We start from the raw sequence: 13,431 nt of genomic DNA, 5'->3' as shown, positions 1-13,431 counted from the left end.
GAGGTAAATCTGCAGTGTTTTCACACACAGAACAATGGTAATTGTGCCAAGAGGTAGATACATTCATTAGCTTGATTGTGGTAATTATTTGATAATTATTGGTAATTGTTTGTAATATATAATATAGACATATAACAAAAAGTATTTGATATACATAATGTATAATAGACCTATATCAAAGCATCAAATTGTACACCTTAAATATACACAATATTTGTGACAATTATACCACAATTTTTCTGAAAAAATAAAAACTTGTTATAAGCCACTTGCATTAAGGTTTGTTACTGCATAAAAACATTGTAAACTATCCAAAAAAGCCTATATTAATCATCATTTGTTGGGGCTTGTGTAGTCCTAGAAAAAGCTTCCCACCCATAGCAATTCAGGAACTAATCTAATTAAATTTGATGTTACATGAAAATTGAGGCCCTGTTCTTATGAGTAATAATATTATTATCACCTATGAACAAAGTCAAAAGTATTAAATATATCTGTGTATGTATATTCATAGCTGGTATTGATTCCTGCAAAAATTGTTACATGATGACCCGTACTATGTCTTAAATTGATATAATGTTGATGTCAGTTTATTATATTTATTTAAGTACCTGGAAACAACCATCCAAATATTGAATTAAAGCGAGAACCTCTAATGGCAAAAAATTATTTTTATGAAAGTATGTTTGTGCTCAAAAAAGTGTTCTAGGACTGTACATTAAATATTACCAATAGTGAATCCTGAAAAATAGGACTACATATGGCTTTTATTTCCTAAGGCCTATATTTCTGTATTATTTAAATGCTCTAAAACAACCTGATATTGGCTTATGACTTAAAAATAAAATTTATTGATAAAACACAGAATAAAAGGCTCAGATGAACATACAACCCTTCAAATTCAGACTGTAGCGATGGCAGTATCATTTGGTCAAACATTTAAAAATTAGTTTTACAAGTGTGCAAACGACTGCTTACTCATAAAAAAATCACAATAGCTCCTTAACAGAAAATGTTCTCTATAAGAAATTAATGACCAAGTTAAAACCTTCTATTAGTGACAGTCTACTGTTAGTTTCTTTTTTTAAAAAAAACATGTTTCAATGCTATTCTCTCAAATCATCCCACCCTCACCTTTTCCCACAGAGTCCAACAGTCTGTTCTTTACATCTGTGTCTCTTTTGCTGTCTCGCATATAGAGTCATTGTTACCATCTTTCTAAATTTCATATATATGCGTTAATATACTGTATTGGTATTTTTCTTTCTGACTTACTTCACTCTGTATAATAGGCTCCAGTTTCATCCACCTCATTAGAACTGATTCAAACGCATTCTTTTTAATAGCTGAGTAAAGAAACTGCTAGGTTCTTTAAAGCATATCTATTGTTTAGCTGATTGATACTAATAAGGAAGAAGATGAAAGGAAAAGGAAAGGAAAAAGAGGAGACAGAAAAGACAAGGACAACCAGAGGAAAGAAATAGGAGAGAATAGAAGCAAGCAAGAAGGAATATCATGACAGCTGAAAGGGAAGCAGCAGCTGGAACAATGTTCTAGGGAATGGTTCCCGAGTCTTTTTTGCCTGCTCACTGCTTACAGACCCTCGGTAACTGCTGTCTTCACAATGTCTCAGCAAGGCACATAATGGGACTGTCTACAATTCATTTTCCCAGCCCCTTATCTCACCTCTCTGCCTCACAAACCTGAACTACAAGGACACTTGTTCTTTCTTTAATATCAAGGTTACTCCTATTTTTGTTCTGCACTATAGCTTTCCTTTTTCACGTGGTGGATTACTTTTTGTTCTAGAAATTCTGTCAATTGTTACTCAACAATGTCCCCCTCTCTCCTCCAGTCTTCCTGAGATATTCCTCCATTTTGCTATCACATTTTACTAGTGAGAGTCTCATATTCCTTTTCATGATGTTATAATTTACAATTGGCTAGTCGCTCTGTGGGCTTCCTGGGTAGCTCAGCTGGTAAAGAATCTGCCTGCAAGGCAGGAGACCTCTGCTCACTTCCTGGGTCAGGAAGTTCCCCTGGAGAAGGTATAGGCTACCCACTCCAGTGTTCTTGCCTGGAGAATCCCCATGGACAGAGGAGACTGGTGGGCTTCAGTCCATGGGGTCTCAAAAAGACAGTAACAACTGAGTGACTAACAACAGTTGCTCTGTCTTCACTGCTAGGAGTATGAGCTTCTTAAGAGCAGAAACTATGTCTTAAAGAGAAATCCTGACCAGATGAAGTTTTGTGGATTTAGGAGAGAAGACAAGGGTTTGGATGGCTATGGGTGTGTATATACATATGTCTCAAAAATTGACAATAATAGTGTCTCATTAAACACACTGATTTTTTTATATCATTCCAAAGAAAACTAATGCTAGTAGAATTTTTAAAAAAGCAATTGTCATTCTAGAAATTTCCATGAACAACAGGTCAAAGATGATTCACATCAAAATCAATTCCCAAGGTCCTTTCTAGTACTTAGTGAAATACAATCCATGTCCAAAAATTTCCCTGTAAATTAAAATACAATTTAGGTGTATGAAAAGCTGCACAACTTGACAATTTGAATTTATCCTTGGAAAGACTGGCACTTGTGTATTCAACAAGGTTCAACAAATGAATATTGAATTGAAAAACAGAGATAAGAAAGAGCTAGAGGCAAGGTGGTACATGGGGAGAAGTTTTGTAATGTTGTAGTAGAGTTGCTGCATTTTGCCCATATAGGGGAAAGAGCTGGTAATTTTAACAGGTTATTCACTTAAATTATACTCTCTCCACTTACCTGACCTCCCCAAAAAGCAAATCCCAACAAACAATATTTTCACTATAATAGAATCTCTTAAGAACTGTTTCCCTCTTTGATCTCTGTGGTTAGTTCTCTCTACAGTTACTCCAGCTTTAACAACACCTTTGGATGACACTTTGATGACTCAGTGACCTGAATTCCCAGGCTGTTAATTATGAGATCTCTACTGAATTCCCATAGCATTAAGAGAAGAAAAAATATTAGAAGTTTGATTGAAAAAGTAAATGGGAAACAAAGGAAGCTATGATTAATAAATTATGACAACAGTATCTTCAAGGAAACTCAGCATCTCCTAACATTTGAATATCTATTGATAAATTAAATATTACTTAGACCAATACCTGGAGAAGGAAATGGCAACCCACTCCAGTATTCTTGCCTGGAGAATCTCATGGACAGAAGAGCCTGGTGGGCTACAGTCCACAGGGTCACAAAGAGCCAGACACGACTGAGCGACTTCACTTCACTTCTTCACTTCAGACCAATACCAGTGAAAAAGGAATGCCTATTAAGACACTCATTAGTAAAAATTATTTACTATTCTATTGTAAGCATATTCATGGAATATTCCTAGAAACCCTATACCTGCTTTTACCTCATTTATATAATTATCAAACACATTTTAGCCATAATAATATCTAAAAAAATAGAAATTAAATATGTTGGCAGAGGTCAATATGCTAAAGTCAAAACTAATATTCAAATGAAATAATATTCTGAATCAGGAATGTAATCCCTATACTGATGCTGCACTCTTTTTTAGATCAATGCTATAACGTACTAAAAAAAAAGAGCTCTTATGTCTATTAAGCTTTTTGCTTTTCTTAGTATTATACCTATACTATCTCATTTATTATTTCCAACAAAATGGTGAGATGGAAATATAATATTCTTCCCCATCAGATGAAGAAATAAGATTGTGATTTACCAGTTAATAGTAGAAAAGGGACAGAATGTGTGTCTTGGCATTCAGCCCTGCATATTCTTTATTCATGAACTAAATCTAGACATACTGAATATATCTGACTCTATAACGCTGCTCAGAAAAGTAATGTGTACACACAGAAGACCAAATATCACAATTCTTATATCATTTAACATTATTATAAGAGCTCCATTTCACCAGATTGTTTTAAAAAATTGATTTTTGCTAAACTATTATTCTCATTTTACAAAAATTTAGACTAATTTCTACATAACATCTAGCCTAGAGAGAAATAAGCAAAAACTCTGTGTTGGAACAGTAACATTCTCTTTTACATAAGTACACATTAGCCAGGCATGATTTTAAAAAAATGAGCTTAAAAAAAGTGGATAACTAAAATCTTAATTCATAATTAGAAAATAATATTTACTCATTTATCTTTTTAGCATTGCATTTTATATATGGAGAAGAAAATGGCAACCCACTCCAGTATTCTTACCTGGAAAATCCCATGAACAGAGGAGCCTGACAGGCTATAGTTCGTGGGGTCGCAGAGTCGGACACAACTGAACAACTTCACTTCACTTCACTTTTATCTTATCAAGGTAAAATTAACATAAGGTAAAATCGAGCATTTGAAAGCTACAAACCGATAGCATTTAGGCATTCATTATATTGTGGAATCATCACTTCTACCTAGTTCCAAAATGTTTTCATACATAATGAAATGTGTATCCTTACATCAATCCTTTTTGTGGCTGAATATTATTGTTCTGTATGGATTAACACATCCATTCATCAGCAGATTAACATTTAGAGTGTTCTGTAATATTCACGTACAAGATTTTGGTTTTGTACTTGTTTTTAATTCTTTGGGGTTATAGACTAGGAGAAGAATTGAGTTTTATGCGTCCACAGGATTTTCCAGTACTCTTGCCTGGAGAATCCCATGGACGCAGGAGCCTGGTGGGCTGCAGTCCATGCGGTCGCTAAGGGTCGGACACGACTGAAGCAACTTCACTTTCACTTTTCACTTTCGTGCATTGGAGAAGGAAATGGCAACCCACTCCAGTGTTCTTGCCTGGAGAATCCCAGGGACGGAGGAGCCTGGTGGGCTGCCGTCTATGGGGTCGCACAGAGTCGGACACAACTGAAGCGAATTAGCAGCAGCAGCAGCATGGAAATTCAATTTTTTGAGCAACTGCAAATTAGGAAGTGTATCACCCCAGTGAAATGTATTTGACATTTTTCTCATGAGAACACCAGAGTTATGGGCTCAGGGGAAGCACACTACAGGTGATCTGCCATTTTGACACCTCCCATCAAGTGTCTATAACATTACCATGATTTATGTCTGTTGATGTTGACCTTGATCACCTGACTGAAATGTTTCTCAGGTTGCCTCATTGTAGATTTACTCTCCCTACTATCCACACCGTATTTTGAGGAAAGTCACTACACTCAGCCTATACTTAAGGAATGAGTAGCTATGTTCCCCTTGATTAGGGTAGTGTGCTTTAAAATTTATCTCTAATTCTCCTGCATGGGTGATTACTCTTCTACCCCATGTACTAACTTATTCAATCATTTACATCAGTATGAAATCATGGATATTTACAATTTGGATTATAATCTAAAACTGCTATTGGGAGTTTTATTTTCATTAGGCTCTTAAACTTCTTTGATGTATACCTGCATCAAATTTTGTGAGTTTATGTATGTCTGAGCATTCCCTTATTGTCTGGGACGAAAATATTCTCCTGACTTATCTTGTATCTTTATTTCCTATTCTTACAATAGCCATTTCTCAAAAGATCCCTGGTTCCTTTAACTGTGTAACAGTATTAGAAACAAATATGAGCTCACAAGCTCACGAGCTCATGAGTTTGTTGCTAGGCCATCATTCCATTCAGGCACCCACAGAAGACACAGCAAATGTCTTAGAAAATATATTCAAAATTACATTATCATAAAGAATAATTTCATTGTACTAAAATCTTCTGGGTGTAACTTATTCATTCATTCCCCTTAACCCATGAACCCTTGACAACCACCTAACCACCACCTAACCACCTAACACAGTATCCATAGTTTTGCATTTCATACAGGTAGAATCACACAGCACATAGACTTTTCAGATTGGCTTCCTTTGTGTAGCAATGGACACTTAAGGATCCTGTATATCTTTTCATGACATGATAGATTATTTCTTTTTATTACCAAATAATATTCCATTGTACAAGTGTACCACACTTTATTTAACCATTAACAGATTGAAGGACATCTTGGATGGCTCTAGTTTTTGGTAATTATGGATAAAGCTACCACAAATGTTCAAATGCAGGTTTTGTATAAACAGAATTTTTGACTCGGCTTGGTAAATGCCCAGCAGTACTATTACTTTATCATACGGCAATACTATCATTAGTTTTGTAAAGCTCTACCAAACTATCTTCCAAATCTTTGTCCTTATTTAAAGTTGTTTTAATCAGGATAGAGGTTTCTTTAGATTACTCTTTCATTGGTTGTCCTATTTGATTTCTTTAAAAGCCCCATGTCCTAGAAGTCACAGGAGTATAAGAATAACAATATCAACACCTTGATTAATGGAATAGAATGTCCACCTCCTCCAGTTGTTGTGTCTCCTAACATGGTGGAACTGAAACACAAGATTCATTTACTCCCTAAAACACATGAATAGATATACTAGATAGAGAGGAAGTAACCATAAAGTTTAGATAAACCCTGGGAACCTGTCCAGAGTCCCCAATCACTGAGAAATAGTGAAATGTCTGTTTAGCAAAAGCTCTCTAACAATGAGAAGGGAAGAAAATGAACAGAAAGTCATCCTGTAGATGTGCTGCATTTTAGCCACCCATTCTTGATGAGCTGATGTGGAGATGAGATAAAGGTATTTGACTCTGCCCTCTGCCAACTCCATGCTGCTGCTGCTAAGTTGCTTCAGTCGTGTCCGACTCTGTGCGACCCCATAGACAGCAGCCCGCCAGGCTCCCCTGTCCCTGGGATTCTCCAGGCAAGAATACTGGAATGGGTCACCATTTGCTTCTCCTCCCAACCCCATATTCAAGGTTATTTTAATGTAGCTATCATCATTAAATGTTTATATTCCCAGTGTTCGAGATATTCATACAATGGAACCTAAATAAATGGTTTAAAGGGTTATCTCTGGTTTCCATTCCTAAACACAGTCAGCTAAAGTTTAATGTACAGATGTTTCTAAACTGTGTGTGAAGACAGAGGACTCTCCTATGCCTGATCATCAGCAAAATTGACCAGTAGTGGATTGACATCACTGACACTATCTACATAGTTAATGCCAAGTGTAATAAGCCCACTCTTCTGCTTCATTCTTTTCATGTCTGCTTTCCAAACTCTAATCATTCATTCTCAAAGTGTGAAAAGAACACTAAAAATGTGTATAAATTTTCTCTTAATTTCTCTAAAAATATATATACATTGAATGAAATATATTAAGCATATTATTTTAGAGTAACTGGAATTTAAAATATCTTTCAACACTGTATATTTTTCAAAGAAAAAGATTTTTCTATATGTTTAAAAGTGCACATGTTAGTATGTAACTGCATAGAAAACAAACTGAAACCATAACTACCAATATGTGAACAATTTTATTTTTCTGATTAAAAAAAAAAGTAACAGCAATGGGCAGATAGAGACACTATCATATTTCCTTCTCAGACCACCAAAGTGTTGGATTCTTGTCCATAAGATTAAATAATATAATATTGTATAAATGAAAATAAGAGGTAAACTTCCCTTACTATTTTGTTATTTTGAATAATATTGTTAATATTGCCCTTTGGGTATGAGAGTTCTCAGTGGTATCTGACTCTTTGTGACCCCATGGACCATAGCTTGCCAGGTTCCTCTATCCAGAAGATTATGCCTGCAAGAATACTAGAGTTGGTTGTCATTTCTTATACCAGGGAATCTTCTCCAGCCATGGATCATACGTGTACCTCTTGCATCTCCTGCATTGGCAGGAGATTCTTTACTGCTGAGCCACTTGGGAAGCCCCAATATTGCCTGGTATTCATTTTTCAATCATGATCATTGCTCAAGTAATCAAAGAAACTTTTGACACTTTAAAATGTCTCTCTATTCTTCATTAAAACCCCATAAAACAAGCAGTTCAAGACTGACTGCTCTACAATGGGCATACTTGGTGTACAGCACTGAGGGAGCAACTGAGCACACACTGACGAGTCATCTCCCTCTGCTCACCATCCCATGTCCACTCACCCAAGTCATCTGGCCCTAGAGATAACAACTTAGTTCTGGGATAATGTTTTTCTTTTTTAAAAAGTTAATCAAAGAAATGTTTTAAAACTATGCTTAACTCCACCATTAGAACTTTTATTATTGTCCTCACCAGTTCTCACTCTGATCTTGACAAAAGGCACACTTTCCAGATGATATTCTTAATTCAGAGAGACCAGAATGAAGTGGTCTCAAAGGAACATAGCATGAGTAGCTTGAAAAATTTCCTACTCCAGAGGCCTGTCTCCATACTAAATATATGCCTCACACTCCCCCATGAACGCTGGTCACAGCAGGAAGTGGATTCTTTGTTTTGATGCAATATGATTCTATTTCGGAGTCTATTTAGAATATGGACAATGTTTTATTCTCAGGAAGAAATGTGGTCAAATATGGTGTCTCTCTGGTAAGGAGATACACTCTGCACTCTAAATTTCTTAACTTCTCCCTTAGCTCCCTTCTTTATCATATTGAAGACAATGTTTTAATGCCATATTTCCATGAACACTTATTAGAAAGATTTGGAATTGCATAACTTTCAGAAACATCAAGGATTTCTTCTCCAAGGTATTGGTGGACCTTCTGGACTCTCTACATGATCAAAATGAGTACACAGTCTCACAGCTGTGTAGGTGCCCTCTTTGAGGTAATATTCAGGTCCTTCCAGATCCATAGTCATCAGGGTCTGCAGTTTTCTTGACTTAAGGAAACCTGTGTTCTAGGCACAGATATGTAACTGTAATTAACAGAAATTTCCAAATATTGAGAAAAGTGATAATAACTAATTTAACTCAGGAAGGAACTTAATAGAGCTTATGGAGAGAAATCTTTCAAAGCCTACAATAGTCAATAGTTACCCTGAAAATGGAATTATGCTCTTGGAACTGAACAGGAAGCACAGAATGACAGCACAGATGAAGGACTGGCATCAGAGAGTATCAGGATTGCACTCCAGTCATGCTATTTCCCAGCTCTGAGACTCTAACAGGTTACTGCTAAGTCACATCAGTCATGTCCGACTCAGTGTGACCCCCTAGATGGCAGCCCACCAGGCTCCCCCATCCCTGGGATTCTCCAGGCAAGAACACTGGAGTGGGTTGCCATTTCCTTCTCCAATGCATGAAAGTGGAAAGTGAAAGGGAAGTCGCTCAGTCATGTCCAACTCCTAGCGACCCCATGGACTGCACCCTACTAGGCTCCTCCGATCATGGGATTTTCCAGGCAAGAGTACTGGAGTGGGGTGCCATTGCCTTCTCCGCTAACAGGTTACACTGGGAGTCAAATTCAGAATAGTAACAAATATTTCATTTATTTTATTTGGTTATTGTGAAGATTACTTTAGACAATATGGGTGAAATTTTCTAGCATATGGGAGGTATTCAGAAAGAGAGTGACAAAGAAAGAGAAAGGTTTAGTTTTCCCATGACCTGAAATGTAGCAACTCGAAGAAGAAAATAAATTGTCCCATTTATTCTTATTTTTAATTGTCCTAACATTTGATTTTTTGTGTATTAGTTCTGCTCTACTCATTTGATTTTCAACTATGCTCTTAGAATCTTTAGTCTCACTTCTCCTACTTAGGGTAGAGTTGAAAATTACCTACCTATTTCATATAATTAACTTTAACAGAATTATTAATATAGTTTTTATATAATTATCTTAGCAGTAATACTTTGCAATTTAACTAAAATAATATTTACAATGTATTAAGCTACTATTAGGTGAAAAGGCATAAGCTTTTATTCTTTGATAAATCATACACCACCTACAATCTATTTCTTTTTCACTGAGGTGCTCAAAAGTGATCATAGATCATAGTAAGAAAATATTCGATAAATTCCTGTTTACCACACTGGAAAAACTTGAAAGTCCCTCCTACATCTATTACTTTCTAATTTTCTTTTTATTTTCATCCTTGGTACCTGATAAATCAATGGATTTAAACCAAACCAGTATCATCAAAAGCTTCAGTTACAGACAACAGGGAGATATATTCATGTAAAACCTCAGAACCACAGCATTGAATTGATCATAATTCTTGATTCATAGTACATTCACAAGTTTCTCAAAGTCTATTTTGAATTTTTTTGCTTGTTTACAAACAGAACTATAACTATAAAAACATGACTAGTATAAGACCTAAATAGCTCATAATATCATACAGCTGATAATGCGTGCATACTCATCCTGATCCTTATCCCCATGCTGGAGTTACTTACATCATTTTAAATACATAGTTTATACATAGAAGTCCCTACAAAATACATTATTTTCTATGGCTGTTCACGTTATAAAAATTATGATAACCTCTTTTTTCTTCATTATTATGCCTCAAAAAGATACATCTTTGTCATTTTATATAGTTATATTTTATATGTTATATTTCTGAATAATATTCCACTGTCCTGTTTAAATGTATAATTATAAATATTTCCATATATACAGTTGTTAGAATTTATCTCAAGCATGCAAATGAGACTGAAATTGCTGAACCATCAGTACTGAGCTTTACATGAAAAGGACAATTTTTTTCCAAGGTGACTATGTAAGTAAATGCTTCCATCAGCAATAGATAAGAAACCTGCTTGATTCAGAAAATATATTTTTACATCTTTTCTTCAGATTAAATTAGAATAAACTGAACTAAATGGAAGAAGTAACCAGTCATGGGATCTCAAAGAGTTAGACACGACTGAGCGACTAAACTGAACTGAACTGAACTAGTCTGTAGTGTTCAGATTTAATTTTCTTGAGCTGTGTGATTTATGGGAGCTCCAGGCCTTCCTCCTAGTGATATTTTACTCACTTTATTTAATCATCATATTAGGCAACATCTTCATTGTGCTGCTAATTATTGCTGACCTTCATCTCTACTCTCCTATGTACATCATATTAGTCAATCTTTGATTCATTGACTTATGCCTTTCATCAGTAACCACTCCTAAACTGACCTCAGACTTTCTCAAGGCAAACAGGACCATCTCCCTTAGAGCATGCATGTGTCAGATTTTTTTTGGACATTTTTTTGAGGGGATGAAATGGTGTTGCTTGTGTCCATGGCCTATGATCTTTATGTGGCCATCTGCAAGCCACTCCATTACTCTAGCATCCTGAACAGACAAATGTGCATTCAGCTAGTGATGACATTATGGATCACTGGCTTTGTGCACTCAGTAAGCCAACTAACTATAATTATATAATTGCCTTTCTGTGGACCCAGAGAATTGGATAGTAATTTCTGTGATATTCCATGGGTGATCTAGCTAGCTTTCTTGGATACTTATGTTTTAGAAATGTTGATTCATGCTGACAGCGGGGTACTGGCCACCATCTGCTTCATTCTACTGCTGATCTCTTACTTTTATATTCTGCTTACTGTCTGCCATCAATCCTGGGGCAGGGCATCCAAGGCTCTCTCCACTTGTACTGCCCACAGTGGTCATGTTATTCTTTGTCCTTGTATCTTCATCTCTTTTTCCATTCAGCACCACTTGGGTGGGCAAGTTCCTGCTGTAGTTTATGTGATCATCACACCACTACTAAATCCAGCCATTTATACTTTAAGAAACAAAGAGATGGGGAATGCCATTAAGTGGCTATGATGACAGACTGTGGATTTCTGTTGGTATTTCATCATCTCAAATTATCAGAATGTCTTCCGTGAGCACCCTAAATTAGCCACACCTATGGCAACCCACTCCAGTATTCTTGCCTGGAGAATCCCAGGGACAGGGAGCGTGATGGGCTGCTGTCTATGGGGTCGCACAGAGTCGGACATGACTGAAGCAACTTAGCAGCAGCAGCAGCAGCATCCTGTTACTTAAGACTGGGAAGAGTTCCCCAATCAACATATAGAAATCATGTATATCTCTTGAAGAAAGTTTTGCATCAATTCTTTAGTATTCTAGAATTGCAAAAATGATTTCCTGTTTGGAAAATGTGGTCAGTCTTTATAAGTATGATTTTGATTGTTCTCAAGAATAGCTTGAAATTAGTAAGAATTTTGATGTTAATTATTATGATTCTTACTATTACTTCAACACTGACCACCATATCAGGAAATTTTCTATTATTCTATGCATTTCTTAACAGAGCATTTCACATAGGCCTTCTCTAAAGTTTTCTTTAATAAGTTAGTGCATTATATTGTTATATTTATCTTTATAAAATCATAAATTAGTCTATCAATTAGACAACATTCTATTGCCTTCTATAAACATATATATAAAAGTAATCATTAAATATTTATAATCCTATTCATAAAGGAAATTGGATCATAATCCTAATCTGGAGCGTTTTTTTCTCTTAACATCATGTTTTAGTCATTTGTGAAACAGTGTAATATCTTTAAAAGAACTATCTTAAATACAAGTGAAGTGAAGCGAAGTGAAATTGACTTAGTTGTGTTCAACTGTTTGTAACCCAGTGGACTATACAGTCCGTGGAATTCTCCAGGTCAGAATACTGGAGTGGCTTAGACTTTCCCTTCTCCAGGGAATCTTTCCAAACCAGGGATTGATCCCAGGTCTTCCACATTGCAGGCAGATTCTTTACCAGCTGAGCCATCAGGGAAGCGCATTAAATACAAAGATGGCTATATCCACAACCTTTGGAGATTTTGCTTTTTTCCTTCCTAGTCATAAATGCGTTAGGTAGTTCATCATTAGGTAGGCCAAAAAATGTAGCTTTGGAATAAACTATCCACTTAATTCACTGAAGTGTCCAAATAGCCTGTAAGAACTAGATTATGTTCAGAGCTTGTGATTAATTTATTACTACATTAAACAAAACTTTTCTTCAAAATCTTCCTCAAAATATTATACAAGTTTACATACATTTATATGAAATCTATACCTCAGATATGCAGATGATACCACCCTTATGGCAGAAAGTGAAGAGGAACTAAAAAACCTCTTGATGAAAGTGAAAGTGGAGAGTGAAAAAGTTGGCTTAAAGCTCAACATTCAGAAAACAAAGATCATGGCATCCGGTCCCATCACTTCATGGCAAATAGATGGGGAAACAGTGGAAACAGTGTTTATTTTTTGGGGCTCCAAAGTCACTGCAGATGGTGACTGCAGCCATGAAATTAAAAGATGCTTACTTCTTAGAAGAAAAGTTATGACCAACTTAGATAGCATATTCAAAAGCAGAGACATTACTTTGCCAACTAAGGTCCATCTAGTCAAGGCTATGGTTTTTCCTGTGGTCATGTATGGATGTGAGTGTTGGACTGTGAAGAAAGCTGAGCGCTGAATAATTGATGCTTTTAAACTGTGGTGTTGGAGAAGACTCTTGAGAGTCCCTTGGACTGCAAGGAGATCCAGCCAGTCCACTCTGAAGGAGATCAGCCCTGGGATTTCTTTGGAAGGAATGATGCTAAAGCTGAAGC

At 36.0% G+C, this 13,431-nt stretch overlaps 1 pseudogene; it reads left to right on the top strand.

The window, feature by feature from the left end:
* The first annotated feature begins 8,643 nt into the window (after window positions 1-8,643).
* On the top strand, window positions 8,644-11,641 carry LOC138096691 (olfactory receptor 4K15-like; annotated as a pseudogene).
* Window positions 11,642-13,431: the final 1,790 nt, after the last annotated feature.

Source organism: Capricornis sumatraensis, chromosome 2, assembly GCF_032405125.1.
Source record: "Capricornis sumatraensis isolate serow.1 chromosome 2, serow.2, whole genome shotgun sequence".
Taxonomy (NCBI): domain Eukaryota; kingdom Metazoa; phylum Chordata; class Mammalia; order Artiodactyla; family Bovidae; genus Capricornis; species Capricornis sumatraensis.
The sequence above is the reverse complement of the archived record's forward strand: the minus strand, read 5'-3'. Positions and strand labels throughout refer to the sequence as shown.